Consider the following 15,235-nt stretch of genomic DNA (forward strand, 5'->3'; position numbering starts at 1 on the left):
GCGAATGAATTCATTATGTAATGTATTAATATAGGCTATATAAATTGTGTACGTATAATAATAGTGCCATTATTACTACTATTATTAATAGTTTATCCAAGTACTCCCCCCGCAGACAAGAATTTGTGGTTACTCCTCTGAGGGGGTGCATCATTTTCTATGTAATTGAAAACTATCGCGCTTCGTTCTCTGGCAAATTTCTTAAAAATAAAAGTAAGGACATTTTGAACAGGACACTTAATAACATAATGGCGATGTCTTCCATTCCTAACTCCCAGGTGTGGGCAGACGTTGTAACATGCACTTTTAGTGACCATTGATTTCTACCATAAATTGCTACTACTAGATAGTGAACATAGAAGTGCATGTTTGGACACACGCCAGAGATTGTGCTTATGGCAATGGTAATTGTTAGTGCTCGAAAGTTGATGTGTGTGTGTGTTCAGTAGACTTTCAGCTATGCAATTGCGGGCGCGCACTTATGTGTGTGTAACAAATTTACTTTGTTTTTATATAGTCTTGTGCAACGTACGCATACTGTACTTTAGCGAGGACAAGAATTTACATGACCCCAACTCAGCCATGCAAAAATTAAACTTTGATAGTTATTGGAGCCCATTTTAATATTACAATTGTGGGTTCAGTATTTTTGAGGTATCGATAAGACATGTGGAACGACTGATTCTAACAAAATGAGTCAAGTTCAAAAGATATGTGGATGCTATTTGTCATCTCCATTTACATTCCATGCTGTTACACGGGATGATTTGGTAGTAGAGTGATTGACTATTCGGTTTCCATTCTTCAAAAACTCATTGTCCAGAACATTAGAAAGTAACATGCTGATTTGGATACACACACAGGCAGACACGTGCGTCCATCAAGGTAATTAATGTACATTAATTTGCATTTGCGTGCGTCTTTTGATAATTTATCAGATGCCATGCAATAATTACTTAGACAAGATAATGACAATGATGTTGCCATTTTTTGATATTTTATTAAGAGAATTTTATAACAAGAGAACTAAACTTAACCTTAGGAAGTAGCGTGTTTGAAAAACAAGAATTGATTTTAGGTTACATATTAGGAGGCTAACAGTAACGTCTGTTATTGAGTGGTGTTCCTGAGTAATGTGCTCTAAATGTTACATTTTGAGGTACATTCTAAAATGGCTGTCAAATTTATCATAAAAAATCTAAAAATTTACACTAATCTCTCACAAAGAAACAGATATCATGGGAATTAATACAATAAAAAAAAATTAGGATTTGTTCACCAACCAAGGAATAACAATATTTGCCATATATTCAACTCCCTACAACATCGAAGCTCAATTTTTTTTAAAAAAATATCTTCGGTATCGTAGATGTGTGATACAAAGTGGAACAATTTTGAAAAAATACAATTTAGTCAGATATTAAATTATGAACGTTGGACTTTACATAGCAGCAACATTAATATTCGGATACACTTAATAAAATAAGGAACAAAGGAAGTAGCTAAAAATGAGTACATAAAAAATATTACGTGGTAGAGTGGCACAGCACGCTACGACGCCAGGGGTTCCGGTTTCGAATCCCGACCTGTGCAGGAGTGTTCTTTGTGATTGTCCCTTCATCAGTTTCACCATTTCGTCGCTCATACTCATCGTTGCTTTCTTAACCGCCAGATTACCATTTCGGATGTACAGACGGGATAAAATGAAATGTACTTCCGTTTTCCTACCAACTCAGAAGCGAGTTGGAAACTCTTCATTGCTCCTGTATAGATAAGAAAGTGGGGGAGGGCAATAGCAGACAAGGCCAGCACGCAAACTTGTTTCCGGCAAAGCGTCTTGTTGGAGTCTTGGCAGTTTGTGGAAGGATTTTGTGTTCCTCCCCCACCCCAACCCCGCCTTTCTCTCTCTCCTTGAGTTTGTGTTTGTGTGTGTGTGTGTGTGTGTGCGCGCGCCGACACCTGTTTCATTTTAAGTTTGACGTATTTTTATTGCATCGACTAATTGCTGTCATGACTGGAAATGAAACAGGTTAGCAATGGAGACATAATGAGGGATCAAAAATACAAAAATTCCGGGCATGAGTACTTAGTAGTAGTAAAGGTAAGGTAAAGTTCGTCGTGCGTATAGAACCGTGCCATGAAGGCACATTTAAGGGTTTGTGGCAGTAGGGTGTCGCATATTCTCGAGTTCGGACATTTTGGAGGTCATATGACCAGCACCACGCTCCAGCCGTCTTTACTCCCCAAGGATGTAGAAGAAACGAGAAAATAAAAATGTTTTACATTCTGCGTATGTGACAAGTAATTTTTTGGATATTGTCTTTGAAGTATCTGTTAACATCCTAACCCGCAATTTTGTTTAAGGATAAAACTGGTTGAAGGCCGCGAGTGTTCCTGAGAAGTAATGAACATATCACAGAACGCGCAATAGTTTAGCTCGCGTTTTTCTGAAAAAAAGAAAGAATGATATACAAATCAATTCTACGAATGCTTACGTCATTGTGACCATGGAGTGCATTTTGCACACTAACGAGGATCTGGCGTCATGACATAAGGTCAGTATAATGGTCTGTGGGGTTTGGACTGTGTCCTATCCATTTACGTTTGTAGTTGTCCTTTCACAAATTTCATCTTAACACACCTTTCATACTTATCTTTGTGATTACCCAAAAGTGGAAGAAAAGCGAAATAAAATAAATAAACACATCGATTATTGTGTCCCTGCGTTTTTCAATCTTTCTTCATGACCGAAAATTAATGTTTCGCTGATGTAATGTATCACTATAATCATGTGAATTATTTTCCGTCATCATCGTGTGCTTAATCATTCCTTAAAGCATAGACTCTAATGCTGTTGTCCTTAGTGTAATTGATCTTATTGTGTGGAAGTTTTGATGTGGACAAAATAATGGTGAAGAATAAATCTCAATTGATTGTTCGAAATTTAAAATATAATAACTCCGAGGTGACGCATATTAACTGTTCTTAGTTCGATGTCAAAGAACGATTTCTCCTATACATTAAGAAGGATTCCGGCCTCCGTGGTAGAGTGGTTAGCACAGCTTGCTTAAACACCGGCTTTGGCATTGTGTTCATTCGGTGTTCATTGTGAGTGTCCCTTCATTAATTTCATCATTTCATCGACCATCCTCATCGTCGCGTTTAGCCAAAAGTGGCACAAGAAGCGAATTAAAATAAAGCAAATCAATCAATCAATCGATCATAGGGTCTCCGGTTTCATAGAGCAGTATGCAAAGCACTTCGTCATGGATGCCCTCAAAATTCAAATAATAATAATTTGCAACAGAAAACCTGCTATTAGAGTATTTTAATAGTTTAGGCATATTAACAATTCACGTCAACCAACAATAAACAATTTATTGATTGATTTTCTTTTATTATACTTCGCTTTTTGTGCCACTTTTGGCTAATTTGCAAAGATCAAACATTCATGGCCAGGCCAGGATTCGAACCCGGAACCCCTGGTTCTGAGATTTCGGCCTGTGTATGGGGTTGGTGGCCATCCACCGTCGTGAGGAAATTGAGGAGCTACAAATTAGTAGCGTGACGCGGCCATGGAAACCTGCAAAGACTGAAGACCACAGATTAGCTGAAGACTTGTCTTGTTAACCACGCGTCACCCCATAATTCCAACCTCGGCAGGTGGAAGTGAAGCCGGCAGTCGGTAGGTAGGACGTGGCCCTCACGGACCGTTGCGTCACGGGTTATTATTATTATTATTATTATTATCATCATCTTCAATCAAATAAAGCTTTATCGTTATATATTACCGTATTTCATCGCATAATCGTCGCACCCTGTTTTTCAATCCAAAGAGAGAGAGGAGGGGGGGAAGGCAGAACACAAAATCCTTCCACAAACTGCCAAGACTCCAACATAAAGCTTGCTGGAAACAAGTTTCCGTGGTGGCCTTGTCTGCTACTGCCCTCCCCCACTTTCTTATCTATACAGGAGCAATGAAGAGTTTCCAACTCGCTTCTGAGTTGGTAGGAAAACGGAAGTACATTTCATTTTATCCCGTCTGTAAAGCAGTCCCAATGTCTGCTCCAAGTTGCACAGCTGCTTTCAGAGCCCTTGGTTTGAGAAGGGGGTGGGGGTGAGGAAAGGGTCTTGATTTTTCATACCGAAGCTCCTTCATTTCTTTCTCCCATTTATCTTGGTTGAATTTTCTGAGATACGGAATTTACCTCATTTTGCTTTTCATTACGTTTTATTGCGTTACCCACGGTACGCTTACATGTACTTAACATTTTCAATTTCCTTGCACGTACCGACACCCTTTGGTTAGATACGGCAAATATAAATAGCTGTCGTTCGTCAAATGTTGTTTTTTTGTTTTGTTACCCATTTTTCTCGTACTTCAGTCAGGGATCAATGCAGTTACTCATAACAGATGTAGTCAGGAAGTAGCATGAATTGTTCTTTCCCCGCATTGTAGTTGACCGGTAAAAAACTATGTAACAGTAACAGAAGGCTTTCAAGATTTGTCTGAATATTAAAGTGATCTTTTTTTTCACACCCAAATATAAATAACTAATTTCAGATTTGAAAACGTAACAGGGGTGTAAGGGGTGACCTTCCACGCAGTACATACACCCAATCGTCAAAATCAGTTCCACGTAGTACACCCTGGGCTGCCTTTTGCTGACTAACAAGTCTCTGGCGACTGGCCAGTATAATTCTGTATGTTCTCCTGCTTTTTGTCATGTGTGCTGAGTGCCCCTTTACAGCCTCAGCTTTTAACCTAAGTCAGAATATTTTCATATTTCAGTTATGCGACCTTACAGTTATGTTATTTGTTGTGGTAAGGGGCTGGACCCAGTATAACGTGGCGGGTGCAAAATAGCCTAAGTGCTGAAACACCCAAAATTAAACAAAAAAAGAAAAACGTAACAGGGAATATAGCTTTAATAAATGCGTATAAATATTTCACAATGGATTATATTTATGTACATGTTGTTAATTGTGAAATATTGTGAAGAAATGAAACAAAATGCTACGTTTCGGTTACTAATGTGAGCCACTGTATATGTAATGTTTTTATTTCATTAACAATGTACAATGGTCAAATACAACTTTGCAGACCTCCGTGGCGGAGCGGTTAGCACATCGCAATACGACGCCACAGGTCCCGAGTTCGTATCCCAGCCTATGCATCATTTTCATTTTTCTTTGTGATGTCCTTTCGTCAATTTTGTAATTTCATCACCCATCCTCGTCTTCGCGATTAGCCAAAAGTGGCAGAAAACCAAAGTTAAATATAACAAATCAAAATCAAACATTACTTGGCATGACAAGAATGGATAGGTTATTTTGAAGCTGCTGTTATTAAAAGCAAATTTTATGTAGCTTTCCTAGACAGAAGTTTCAAACACAGAAACTGATTGATTGGATAACGCCTGTGGATTCCTACTCGAGCAGAAAATGTATATGTTTCCATTTATTACTTACAACAATAGCAGACTGATTTCCCGCTAAATCAAAGAAAACTTGCATTCACAGTTACAAATTGACGTGTTGAATGATTTCTCTCACTCCAATTCTGCTTAATCGAACAGCACACCACAACGTGGGTCATTAAATATTTGCAACTTACTCTCGAGTTCCTCAACTAAAAATAAATTGACTGCGAAACAAGACCTCGTCTGCGATAACTATATACCACGTTATATGAAGAGTATACGCAAGTTGAAATTCCATCATAATAATTTGAATTCTTCTAGTAGCTACAAACATATTTTTTCATACATATTTTCTTAGCAAAATATGAAGTTCCTCACTTCAACAAGGATAACATATACACAGTATTCCACAAGAGTTTTTAGTTCGAGCTAGTCGTAATATGAATATACACGTCACTTCATTACTTAGTTTAAAAAAAGTGCCAGGCAATGTGAATTCGACGGCATGCCTGAAATTATTTGCAGTATCTCATGTATCAAGGGGGCTTTTTAAGTAAAATGAAGGACACATACCACATGCTTGGGTCAATTGAGAGTAGTAGAAACGTAATTATACTGCATGTTGCAACTGTGAAACAGTATCCTCGAAGCCGAAGTCGTTGAGTGATCCACTCATAAACTCTCTACCAAACATTTCAAGTTCGAGTAGACACCTGGGCATGAGCGTTTTCTTTGGTAACCATCCCTTCATAGATTTAATATGATCATCATTAATGTTCATAGTCGCGATTATCTACAAGTGGCAGAAAAGCGATACAAGAACAATACAAAAGTAGAAGAAACAAAAGAGGATAAAAGGATGAACTTAGTTAATGATAGGAAGTTTTATAAAATTACTGTTTCTTGAAGAATCTTGTCCTTTGTTCCGATTGTATTTCTCAGTCACACGTTGCTCAATGTCCATGTCGACTGTCGTTCTTACATTCTTGAAAATTACTTTAATGTCTGCCCATGCTCTTCTTTCAAACGTGGTAGGCGCTCTGTCTGTTTCTACACCACAAAGTTTAATTCATCTCCTGTCCAAAAAGGCACGAATTACTGAAAGTAATTTTCAAAATTGTAAGCAGATGAGGGCCCTTGTAAAATACGTGTACTGTCCTTTTATTCGTTTAGTTTTGAGAATCACTCTCCATACAATTGTTGCCTACTTCAGAGTCCAAAGGCCCTGTCTAGCTACAGACCAGTTGCGCAAACGCGGTTTCATTTGTTTCGTACACAAATTCCATCCTTTATACGTATTTTCTACTTGCTAAAAGCAGCGGCGGCTCAAGGGGGAGAGCCGCCGTGCCATGGCACTACCCTCAGAAGAAATGCATACCTAGCCCCTAGCCCAAGTATTGTTAAATTAATACATTGATAGTTTACAGACAATGAGATTCGAATCTTTCAATCGGTCAAGCTGACGTGACGACCGCCCCAACCACAGACTAGATATGAACCGCCCCAACCTCCTCACTGCATCGCCAGCTGTTTCGTATCCTCGGCGAGGCAGCGGTCGGCGCCACCCAAGAGCTGGCCTAACCAAGTTGAAACGCGTGCAGAGGGTTGGTGAAGTCTCAGCGAGTAACCTTTGCACCATAAGCCGGGAAGAAGGTGGCAGGGGGTGGTGTTAGCCAATGGGGTTAGCCCATAAGACACCAGCCGTGCCCGTTTAGCACAGCGAGGGAACTTTCTCAGTGTTGACACCGTTGCCATCTTCAGAGATAAGTCGCTAAATACGACGGATTTGTACGACCCGTTGGGGAAGTAATTCGTGAAAAAGGTACTATCTACTTTTCTGCCAACATTTGGAGAAACGAACCTAGTATTTTTCCGAAGTTAAATGAACATTTTGATAATAGATAGATGCGCCTAGAGGGCCATCCAGACTTTTTAAAAATATAAAAGTAAAAATTCCTTTGGCATTTCGACAATTTCTTTTTACATCAAATGTAGAATATTTTCAACGTCCAGTTGGAATACGTGTGCATGGGGGAGGAGAAGGTGAGAAGATTTGCTTTCCCTTCCTCTTGTAATTGTGTTTTTAGTGAAGTGTCCTGTAGTGTTTAAAGATAGGTTAGTGAGTGAAGATGAATCGTATTAGTGTGTTATTACTTAAACACACTGTTTTCCACGTTACCAAACAAGGATATACATCTTGGCCAGTGGGGCAACCTCAAGGAGGGGGGCCAAGGCATTGCGGAGGTTTTTTTTCTTCGATTTCTTGATCACGTTGACAGTACCCGCCGGCCGCCACTGGCTAAAAGTGCCTTTCATATCGCCTCAGGGCGTTGTCTACTCGGATGCTTCGTGATCGAAGGTCACGTGTACAAAGTTTCAGATTTTCCGATTTGCGTGGTGCTGCTGCTATCAGTTCGGTTCGCCTTCTCAAGGTCGCGCAGCAAGCAATTATTTTTCGTCTTCCGATAGGAAAAAGCTTGCCTCTCGCTTATGTGGACGAACGCGTGGCACGGATGACTTTTTGGCTCGACCATGGTTGGTCCTTTATGTTTCGTCCTTCAGCATTTTAATCTAAGAACGAATCATTCTCATCGAAAAACATAATGTATTTTTTTTTAATTGATGTAACACATGTAAACCGAGAGCGAGAGATAGATAGATAGATAGATAGAAACGTTTTCCTTCAACAAACGTTTGTTTTCCTATTGTATAAAGTGAACGCACATGTTAAAATTCATCTTGCATAGATATTCAAATTAGAACAAATTCACGTAAAGTGATTAAGTATGCAGAAAAGAAATATATTTGTGATAAATACATAGTTAGTCAGTAAATTCCGATAACCAGAATTCTGTCACGCCGAATGAAACGTTTTGTTTTACAATTTAATGTTTTCACTGACATCCAAAACGAAAATACGTATTATAACTTAATGACTTTCAAGGTGTCAAAATATTGTAATGTTACTATGCTGCCGATCACAATTATGAGAACGCTACGGGTCCCGGGTCCGAATCCCGGCCTGGGCGTGGATGTTTGTGAGTGTGCATTCATCAATTTCATATTGTTATCACCAATCACCATCTTCGAGAATTAGCCAAAAGTGGCAAAAAAAAAGCGAAGTCAAATACAGCAAATCAAAATCAAACAATTATGAGACTTCTTCGAAAACGCCTTCGATAACGGTATTTGCTATTCGTAACGGATATGTGTATCACTTTTTCGAAACAGACTTTTGTGGAGGAAAAGAACTGTAACGTTACAAAAGTAACGAGCACAATTATACGAGAGACCTATGTTATTCTCTCCGGAACACGGCATCGGACACGGTATTGCACATCGGAACGTCTGTATGATACCAGCTATAAATAACGTTGTTGCTTTGAAAAAAGGAGTGTAACGTTTTTTTCAGTAGTGACCTCAATTAAGTTACTGGTTAATTGTAACGTTACTATCACTTTCCACACACACTAAAGTTACTAGTCAATACGTGACGAACCTCTTTCTTACCCTGTAACGTTACTGGTTGCCGGCAATGGATGTAACGTTAAAGTGTCACGTGAAGACCTACTCCTTTAGAGATCAGTTATGGTTCGGTACCGTTATGCACACCTGTAACGTAATGTTCATATACCTGAGGTAACGTTTCTGTTCACGAAAAAAGTTATTCTGTTTCTGGTTGTAACGTAACGGAAACCATAATTGAAAATACCGTTCCATTTCGTTACGTTACGACTCCCTGGAAGAGAAATCAACTGTAGCACTCAATTCCAGCAATCTGTGAAGTTAATAGTAACGGTTGCCCTGTAAGCAAGTGGCCCTGGTTCGGTTATAAATTTTAATTCGTCTGGAATGACATGAGACTGAAAATCGTGGTTCATTTAGTTTATGCGCCTGCATACTGCTACCGATCGAACTTTTCTGGGGGGGGGGTATCGGTGCTTACTGGAAAATAGGAGAGAGAGCTACTCGTTACTGTCGAAATGTGTTGCACAGTGTGATGATGATGATGAACAAACTGATGAGAGAGCATTTTCTCGACCGCTGATATTAAGTAATATAAAATTGTGATCAGCCAAATTGCCGTGTAAGTCAAACTGGATTTAGGTATTTGAATGCAGGTTTTTCACATACACACAGAGAATTCATAGAGTTTTACTTAAAATGCATCAGTTCATACAACCATGCTTGATATTGCTGTTTTGTTTGTTTGTCGTTGATCGAATTTTATGATCTAATGCATTTTGAATGCATCCAGAGAAAACGGAACGACATACTGGGAATATTATCCCTACTTTCATCAAAATTTAATGCATTTTGTTACAGTTATGCATCAGTTCATACGACTGCTTTACTTTTCATGCATTTTCCTGCTAATCTTATTAATACTTATAAATCCCGTTTTTTTCTTCAAGATCTGAAAAGGAATCTTTCGGATGGCGTTACTGGTAACGTCGTCACATTATAATCAGGGTATCTCGAGTTCGATACCCAGTGGAGGCGCAACTTTCTTACTTGTTCCAGTCCCGATTAGCCTATCTGTTCATAAAGTGCAGATTAATTAAGAACACAAAGATCTGATAAAAACTTCCTCTAAAACAGCAAGTTTCCAAATTACCAACGTTTAAAGATTTCGTATGTTATGCTACATTCTATAAAATAAACTTTAAGCATCAGCATTTGAACAATTAAATTTCCTCATTTTCCTCTCGCGGAAAAGTTAGTAACTTGTTCACGTATAATTATTAAACTTGCTTAGATTTGTTTAGAAGTTCGTACATAAAATATTTGACACATTCTTAAAGTGTCGATTATTATAGTGTAAATCATATTTGTAAAAATCAGATGCATTTTAGTGCATATTCATTATCTGATGCATTTATTAATTTGCATGAGGTTAGAGCTTTCATGCATTATGTTACGTCAAATAATGTGTTTAGTTTTATCTGTGTGTGCACGGTTGCACCCAAATAAAGACTTCAATCAAATTAACAGTCCGAAATATTGACGCGACTCGAGCCGTTGACCATTTGATTCTAAAGCGCGTTGAAAACATATTTATGACCACTTTTGAAGATGAAAATGTGAGCTTACCTTTTGAAAAACAAGTGTTATAGTCTTGAAACCAATCTTGAGGCCAATGAAGGCATTTTAGCAAATCGCATTACAGCAGGGGGTGGGAAAAAACAACAACTAAGTCTTGTCACTTCACTATAACAGTTTTTTCTTTAACTCTGAACTTCTCAACAAGTCGCTAAAAACTTTTTCGCTAACGGAAAGCAAATCACATCTTCGCACAAACACAGTTTTCCGACGACACAAAACAACACTTTTCCCCAAACTTTCTTCTATGTTTATATCCTTGTTTTTTCTTCTTCTTCTTCCTTCCTTCCTTCCTTCCTTCAAGAAAACATGATTTCGGAATTTCGTTTCGCGATCGCAATCTTTTTTTTCTTACCCCCGCCGTATACTACAAGGGAGAAACGCGATTTTTCATAACGCACGATTAGTTAAGTTACTTTCGGTTTCCCGCGTTTCTCTAGCGAGAGAGAGTGACGCAATATATTTTCGCTACATCGATTTATCTCTCTTTCTCTGTCTCTATATCCGTTTTCCTTTTCGAGACGAGAAGAAAAGGAGACGAGAAAGAACAGAAAAAAGAGTCGAGGGGGAAAAACAACGCTTGGAAGAAGGCCCGACTCCGAACGAAACGAAACTGAATTCTAGCAAGATCTCCCCACGCTGACGGCTGAAAGCGACCGTGGCGACACTAGCGGCCAGATCGATAAACACGAAAGTTGGTTAACTTACTTGGGACAGTCGGAGCGTGTTACAGCGTTGTGGCTACATGTATGTGTCTTTCTCGGTGATGCATGGCGTACATATATCCCTTTCCCCACATTTTTTGGTAGCGAGGAGTCCCTTTTTTTAATTCGGATTGTCTTGTACACACGAAACTAACTTTTGCCATGAACAAGTATTCGTACTATGCCACGACATTGTTTGAAACAAACTTACAATGGAAACGTCATCTGTTGATTATACTGAATACTCTGTAAAGGAAAACAACCCTTTTTGGTGTATACCACCCCTTACAAAAAGTTAATTACGAATAAACATCCACGCCAAACTTGAATTAGTATCCAGGTGATATTTAGAGGTGTCCAGGGGGTTCGCTCCCCCCAAAAGACTTACCTAGTCCAAAATTATAAAGAAAATAACCATTTACTGTTGGGCAACACGAATGTGATTCATTTCCGCAAAACTTACATAAAATATAAGTATTAGCTTTAAATTCAGTGCTTGTGAAAATTGAAGCGTACCACTACTAATAATAATAATAATAATACGCATAACAATGATGATCAATGATCAAGGACTATACTTTTTACCAACCGGATCTAACAACCTTTCTCGTATTAAAAAATAACACATTTAAAAAAAATACATTAATTTATTTGTTCGGATAGCTGTTTCTATGCAAAATTTAATGATCTTCACTACATATAAGCTTCATAATGAATAATACAAGCTTTTAGCTGTGCATGTAATAATAAAATAACATGTTAACCATGTTAACTTGTAATAACAATAATAATTATTAACTTATCTATTTCATTATTCTTATCTATACCATGTATTCTAACCAGCTAATCGAACTATCCTAGTAATAACACTGAGCATGTACAGAATGGAATTGCGCTCTCGGTTCCTTTAATTATTATCTTAACATGCATGTACAACAATTATTACTCGTTTGAACTAAATTTGCAAACGTATAATTGCTAGTTTACACCAGCTACTGTTATCTTCAAAGCTTGTCTGCACCAAGGACAATAAAACCCAGAAATGGGACTGTGTTGGACTTGACATCGGTTTTTAATTTTGCTCTCCACGAGGTTTCATCTCGGTAAAAAATACAAAAAAAAGCTGAAACGGTGGTCATTTGTTTCAATGTTTCGTTAGCCCTTGTAGCAATGTGCTAACGAAGCTGTTACTAGGGATGAAGGTTTCTGAGTCCTGTCTGTTTCATTAATTTCAAGAATATGTCATGAATTTACACGCGTTTCCTTAGGCTTGAAAAGCGATTTCTTCTTTTCACTCTAAACTCAGCTAGGCTGATCGGGAGTGGGTTTAAAGCGGGAAAAACTACTGCATGTGTTCATCGTCCTAGATTTGAACTCGGGACTCTTTACTTACAAGGACCATACGTGCATTTAGAGAGCGTCAAGGGAGGAGCTTTCTTTGACCCTTTGGGAGTAAGGAAAGTTAAGGGGGATTTCAGACCGAAGCGACACGCAACACATACGGCTTGGGAAGAAGCCAATCAAGGGAAGCATGGCAGACCGCACAAGTCTGCGTTTAATTGGTGAAATCTTCATCGGACACGTGTCGCTTGTCGCTTTGGTGTGAAATCTCCCTTTTGGGTGACGCTTCCGGAAGACACCAAAACGTCAATCTCCCTTCCACGTAGTACACCCTGCAGACTAGCGAGGATCTAGCGTATGGACTCACAGCCAATCCAATCATCAATGAGGCTCATGTTTTATCATCTCTAAAGGTGTGTGATTATCCCTTCATCCTTCTCATGTGCATTCATCCTCATCTTGCCCGAAAGTTGCGGAGATGTGAAGTAAAATTAACAAAATCAAAACTTGTGGAATAAGTGAAAATATCCTAGTTCTTCGTCTCTTCTCCCTTCTATTGTCACAGATAACCAGTTCGTGCCCAGTCTTGATTAGCCTAACTCTACATAGAGTTTGTCTGAAATTAACTTTACCCAAAACATTTACTTTATTTGCGGATTTTATAATCATGTAAGGACACTCTGTACTGTTGGCAAGAATAACGTCTCACAGGGTTCTCTTTATGTACAGTTTATTTACACATACCTCCCGTACTCCGTATATACATCTTTCCATTACAGATCCAATAACACACGCTCTAAGTTGCCTTTTGCCCCAGCATACAAAGAAATGCACTTATCAAGACTTCATTCTACGAGCACACTATTTAGCATAGCGCTAACCCGCCCCCCGCAGTATATCACGCAGAGTTCCCTATACATACGGCGCTCACTCTCTGTATGTCTCGATGCATCCATAAAACTGTCTTAATCCATTGACGGACGGCCACTTTCTGAGATCTGAGAGCTTGTGTCTGAGGATATGAGAATATGAGCGACCGTAACAAGTCGGAACTCTGTATATACACCTCCGACAAACGACCCGCCCCCCAACCACCGGGGCAAGGCCTTTCAAACAGGGAAGCCGTTGAGGGAAAACAACCGTTGGCTTCCCCGGCTACTGGGCAAAAGGTAACCTAGGCAAGAGCATTTACAAATATCCAAACTTTTACACATAGCTATACTTTCCATTTTGCAGTATATATTGCTTAATAATCGATACACATCTTCTGAAAAAGTACAGCGAAATATAAAATTGAAATGCACTTTTATCAGTGGCGCCAACTTAAGATTGATTTTGGGTGACAAGGTAAATTTTGGGGAGGGAAGGTTGGGAAAATAAATAGCTTATATGCGTAAATGCACATAAAATCTGTCCCTCTATGTGAATTGGGGAGAGGGCAAAAAGTGACTCCCCCCCCCCAAAAGTCGGCGCCTATGACCTTCACCTTGTTCTGGACTCTTGTTCGCTGCCGAAGAGCCGAAAGCAGTTTTCTTACAGCCTGACCACGGTAACCCTGTAAGCCCCTCATTAATCTTATTTCCCAATTCCTCTTCTCCATGTCTTTTAATCGTCACCTCTATGCACATACCTCCTTCATACACTCCTTAAAACCAACTCAACCACAACCTCTTCTCGGCCATGCCAATATTATGACCAGGCAAGACAATGACCGATTCGTAGTCTAACTAGCCGGCCCCGTGGCGGAGTGGTTAGCAGGAGCCAAGGGTTCGAATCCTGGCCTAGGCATGAATGTTTGTGAGTGTCCATTCATCAATTTCATCATATCATCACTCATCCTCATCTTCGCAAATTAGCCAAAAGTGCCACAAAAACAAAGTAAAATAAAGCAAATCAATCAATCAATAGTAGTCTTACCAGCATTCTTATTCTCTGAAAGATGTTTTTCTCTGTCCACTATATATGTACACATACATACATGCGTATATATATGCATATATATATATACATACACATACATAACGATATATATATATACACACACGACCTCCCCGATGGCGCAGTGGTAGCGTCGCCGCCTTGTAATCAAGGAGTCCCTGGTCGATACCCGGTGGAGGCACATGGTGGTTCGGATTCCAATTTAAACTGTAGGTCAAGTCCCGATTAGCCTTACTGTGCACAAGTGGACTTAAAGCATCAACTCAAACCAAACCAAAAAACATATACATACATACATAGTCCTTCCTAATTTATTTGTACGGTCTCCCCTCTGACGTAGTGGCAAGGTTCGTCACCTTCTAATGAAAGGGTTCCAGGTTTCATAACCGGTCGAGGCACATAGTCAGTTTGCGAATTAAAAAGGGGGCGGGGGAAATATCCCCGGCCAAGAAATTTATCCCTGACAGGGATATTATTATCCTCCTCAAAGATAATGGAATTGAAAGTATATAGTATACCATGTCTTAACTATGAAGCAATCGTAATTGAAAAATCATTCGTGTCCAGTCATCAAAGATTTCCATGTCGAAAAAGTATGCAGCCTTGTGGATTAAAGGAGTACTGGTTAACCTCACCGAGCCAAGACAACACAAGGCTGTTTTCCACGTAAGTTTTCATGACATATTGCTGATATTTTACAAGCATTAAAGTGTTCACAAGAAAGTT

General features: G+C 39.2%; 1 protein-coding gene across 2 annotated transcripts in view; it reads right to left on the reverse strand.

Moving 5' to 3' along the window:
• Positions 1-15,235, reverse strand: part of LOC145996322 (lachesin-like) — a 414,321-nt gene that overhangs the window by 330,057 nt on the left and 69,029 nt on the right. The window contains exon 1 of one of the 2 annotated variants that reach the window (XM_083132827.1): positions 10,518-11,114. The exons of the other annotated variant lie outside the window; for it this stretch is intronic. The gene's annotated coding sequence lies outside the window, so the exon portion shown is untranslated. Of the gene's footprint in view, positions 1-10,517; positions 11,115-15,235 lie in introns of those variants that run through there. 2 annotated transcript variants of the gene reach the window in all.

Source organism: Lepisma saccharinum, chromosome 1 (assembly GCF_977018435.1).
Source record: "Lepisma saccharinum chromosome 1, izLepSacc3.1, whole genome shotgun sequence".
In the NCBI taxonomy this organism is placed as follows: Eukaryota; Metazoa; Arthropoda; class Insecta; order Zygentoma; family Lepismatidae; genus Lepisma; species Lepisma saccharinum.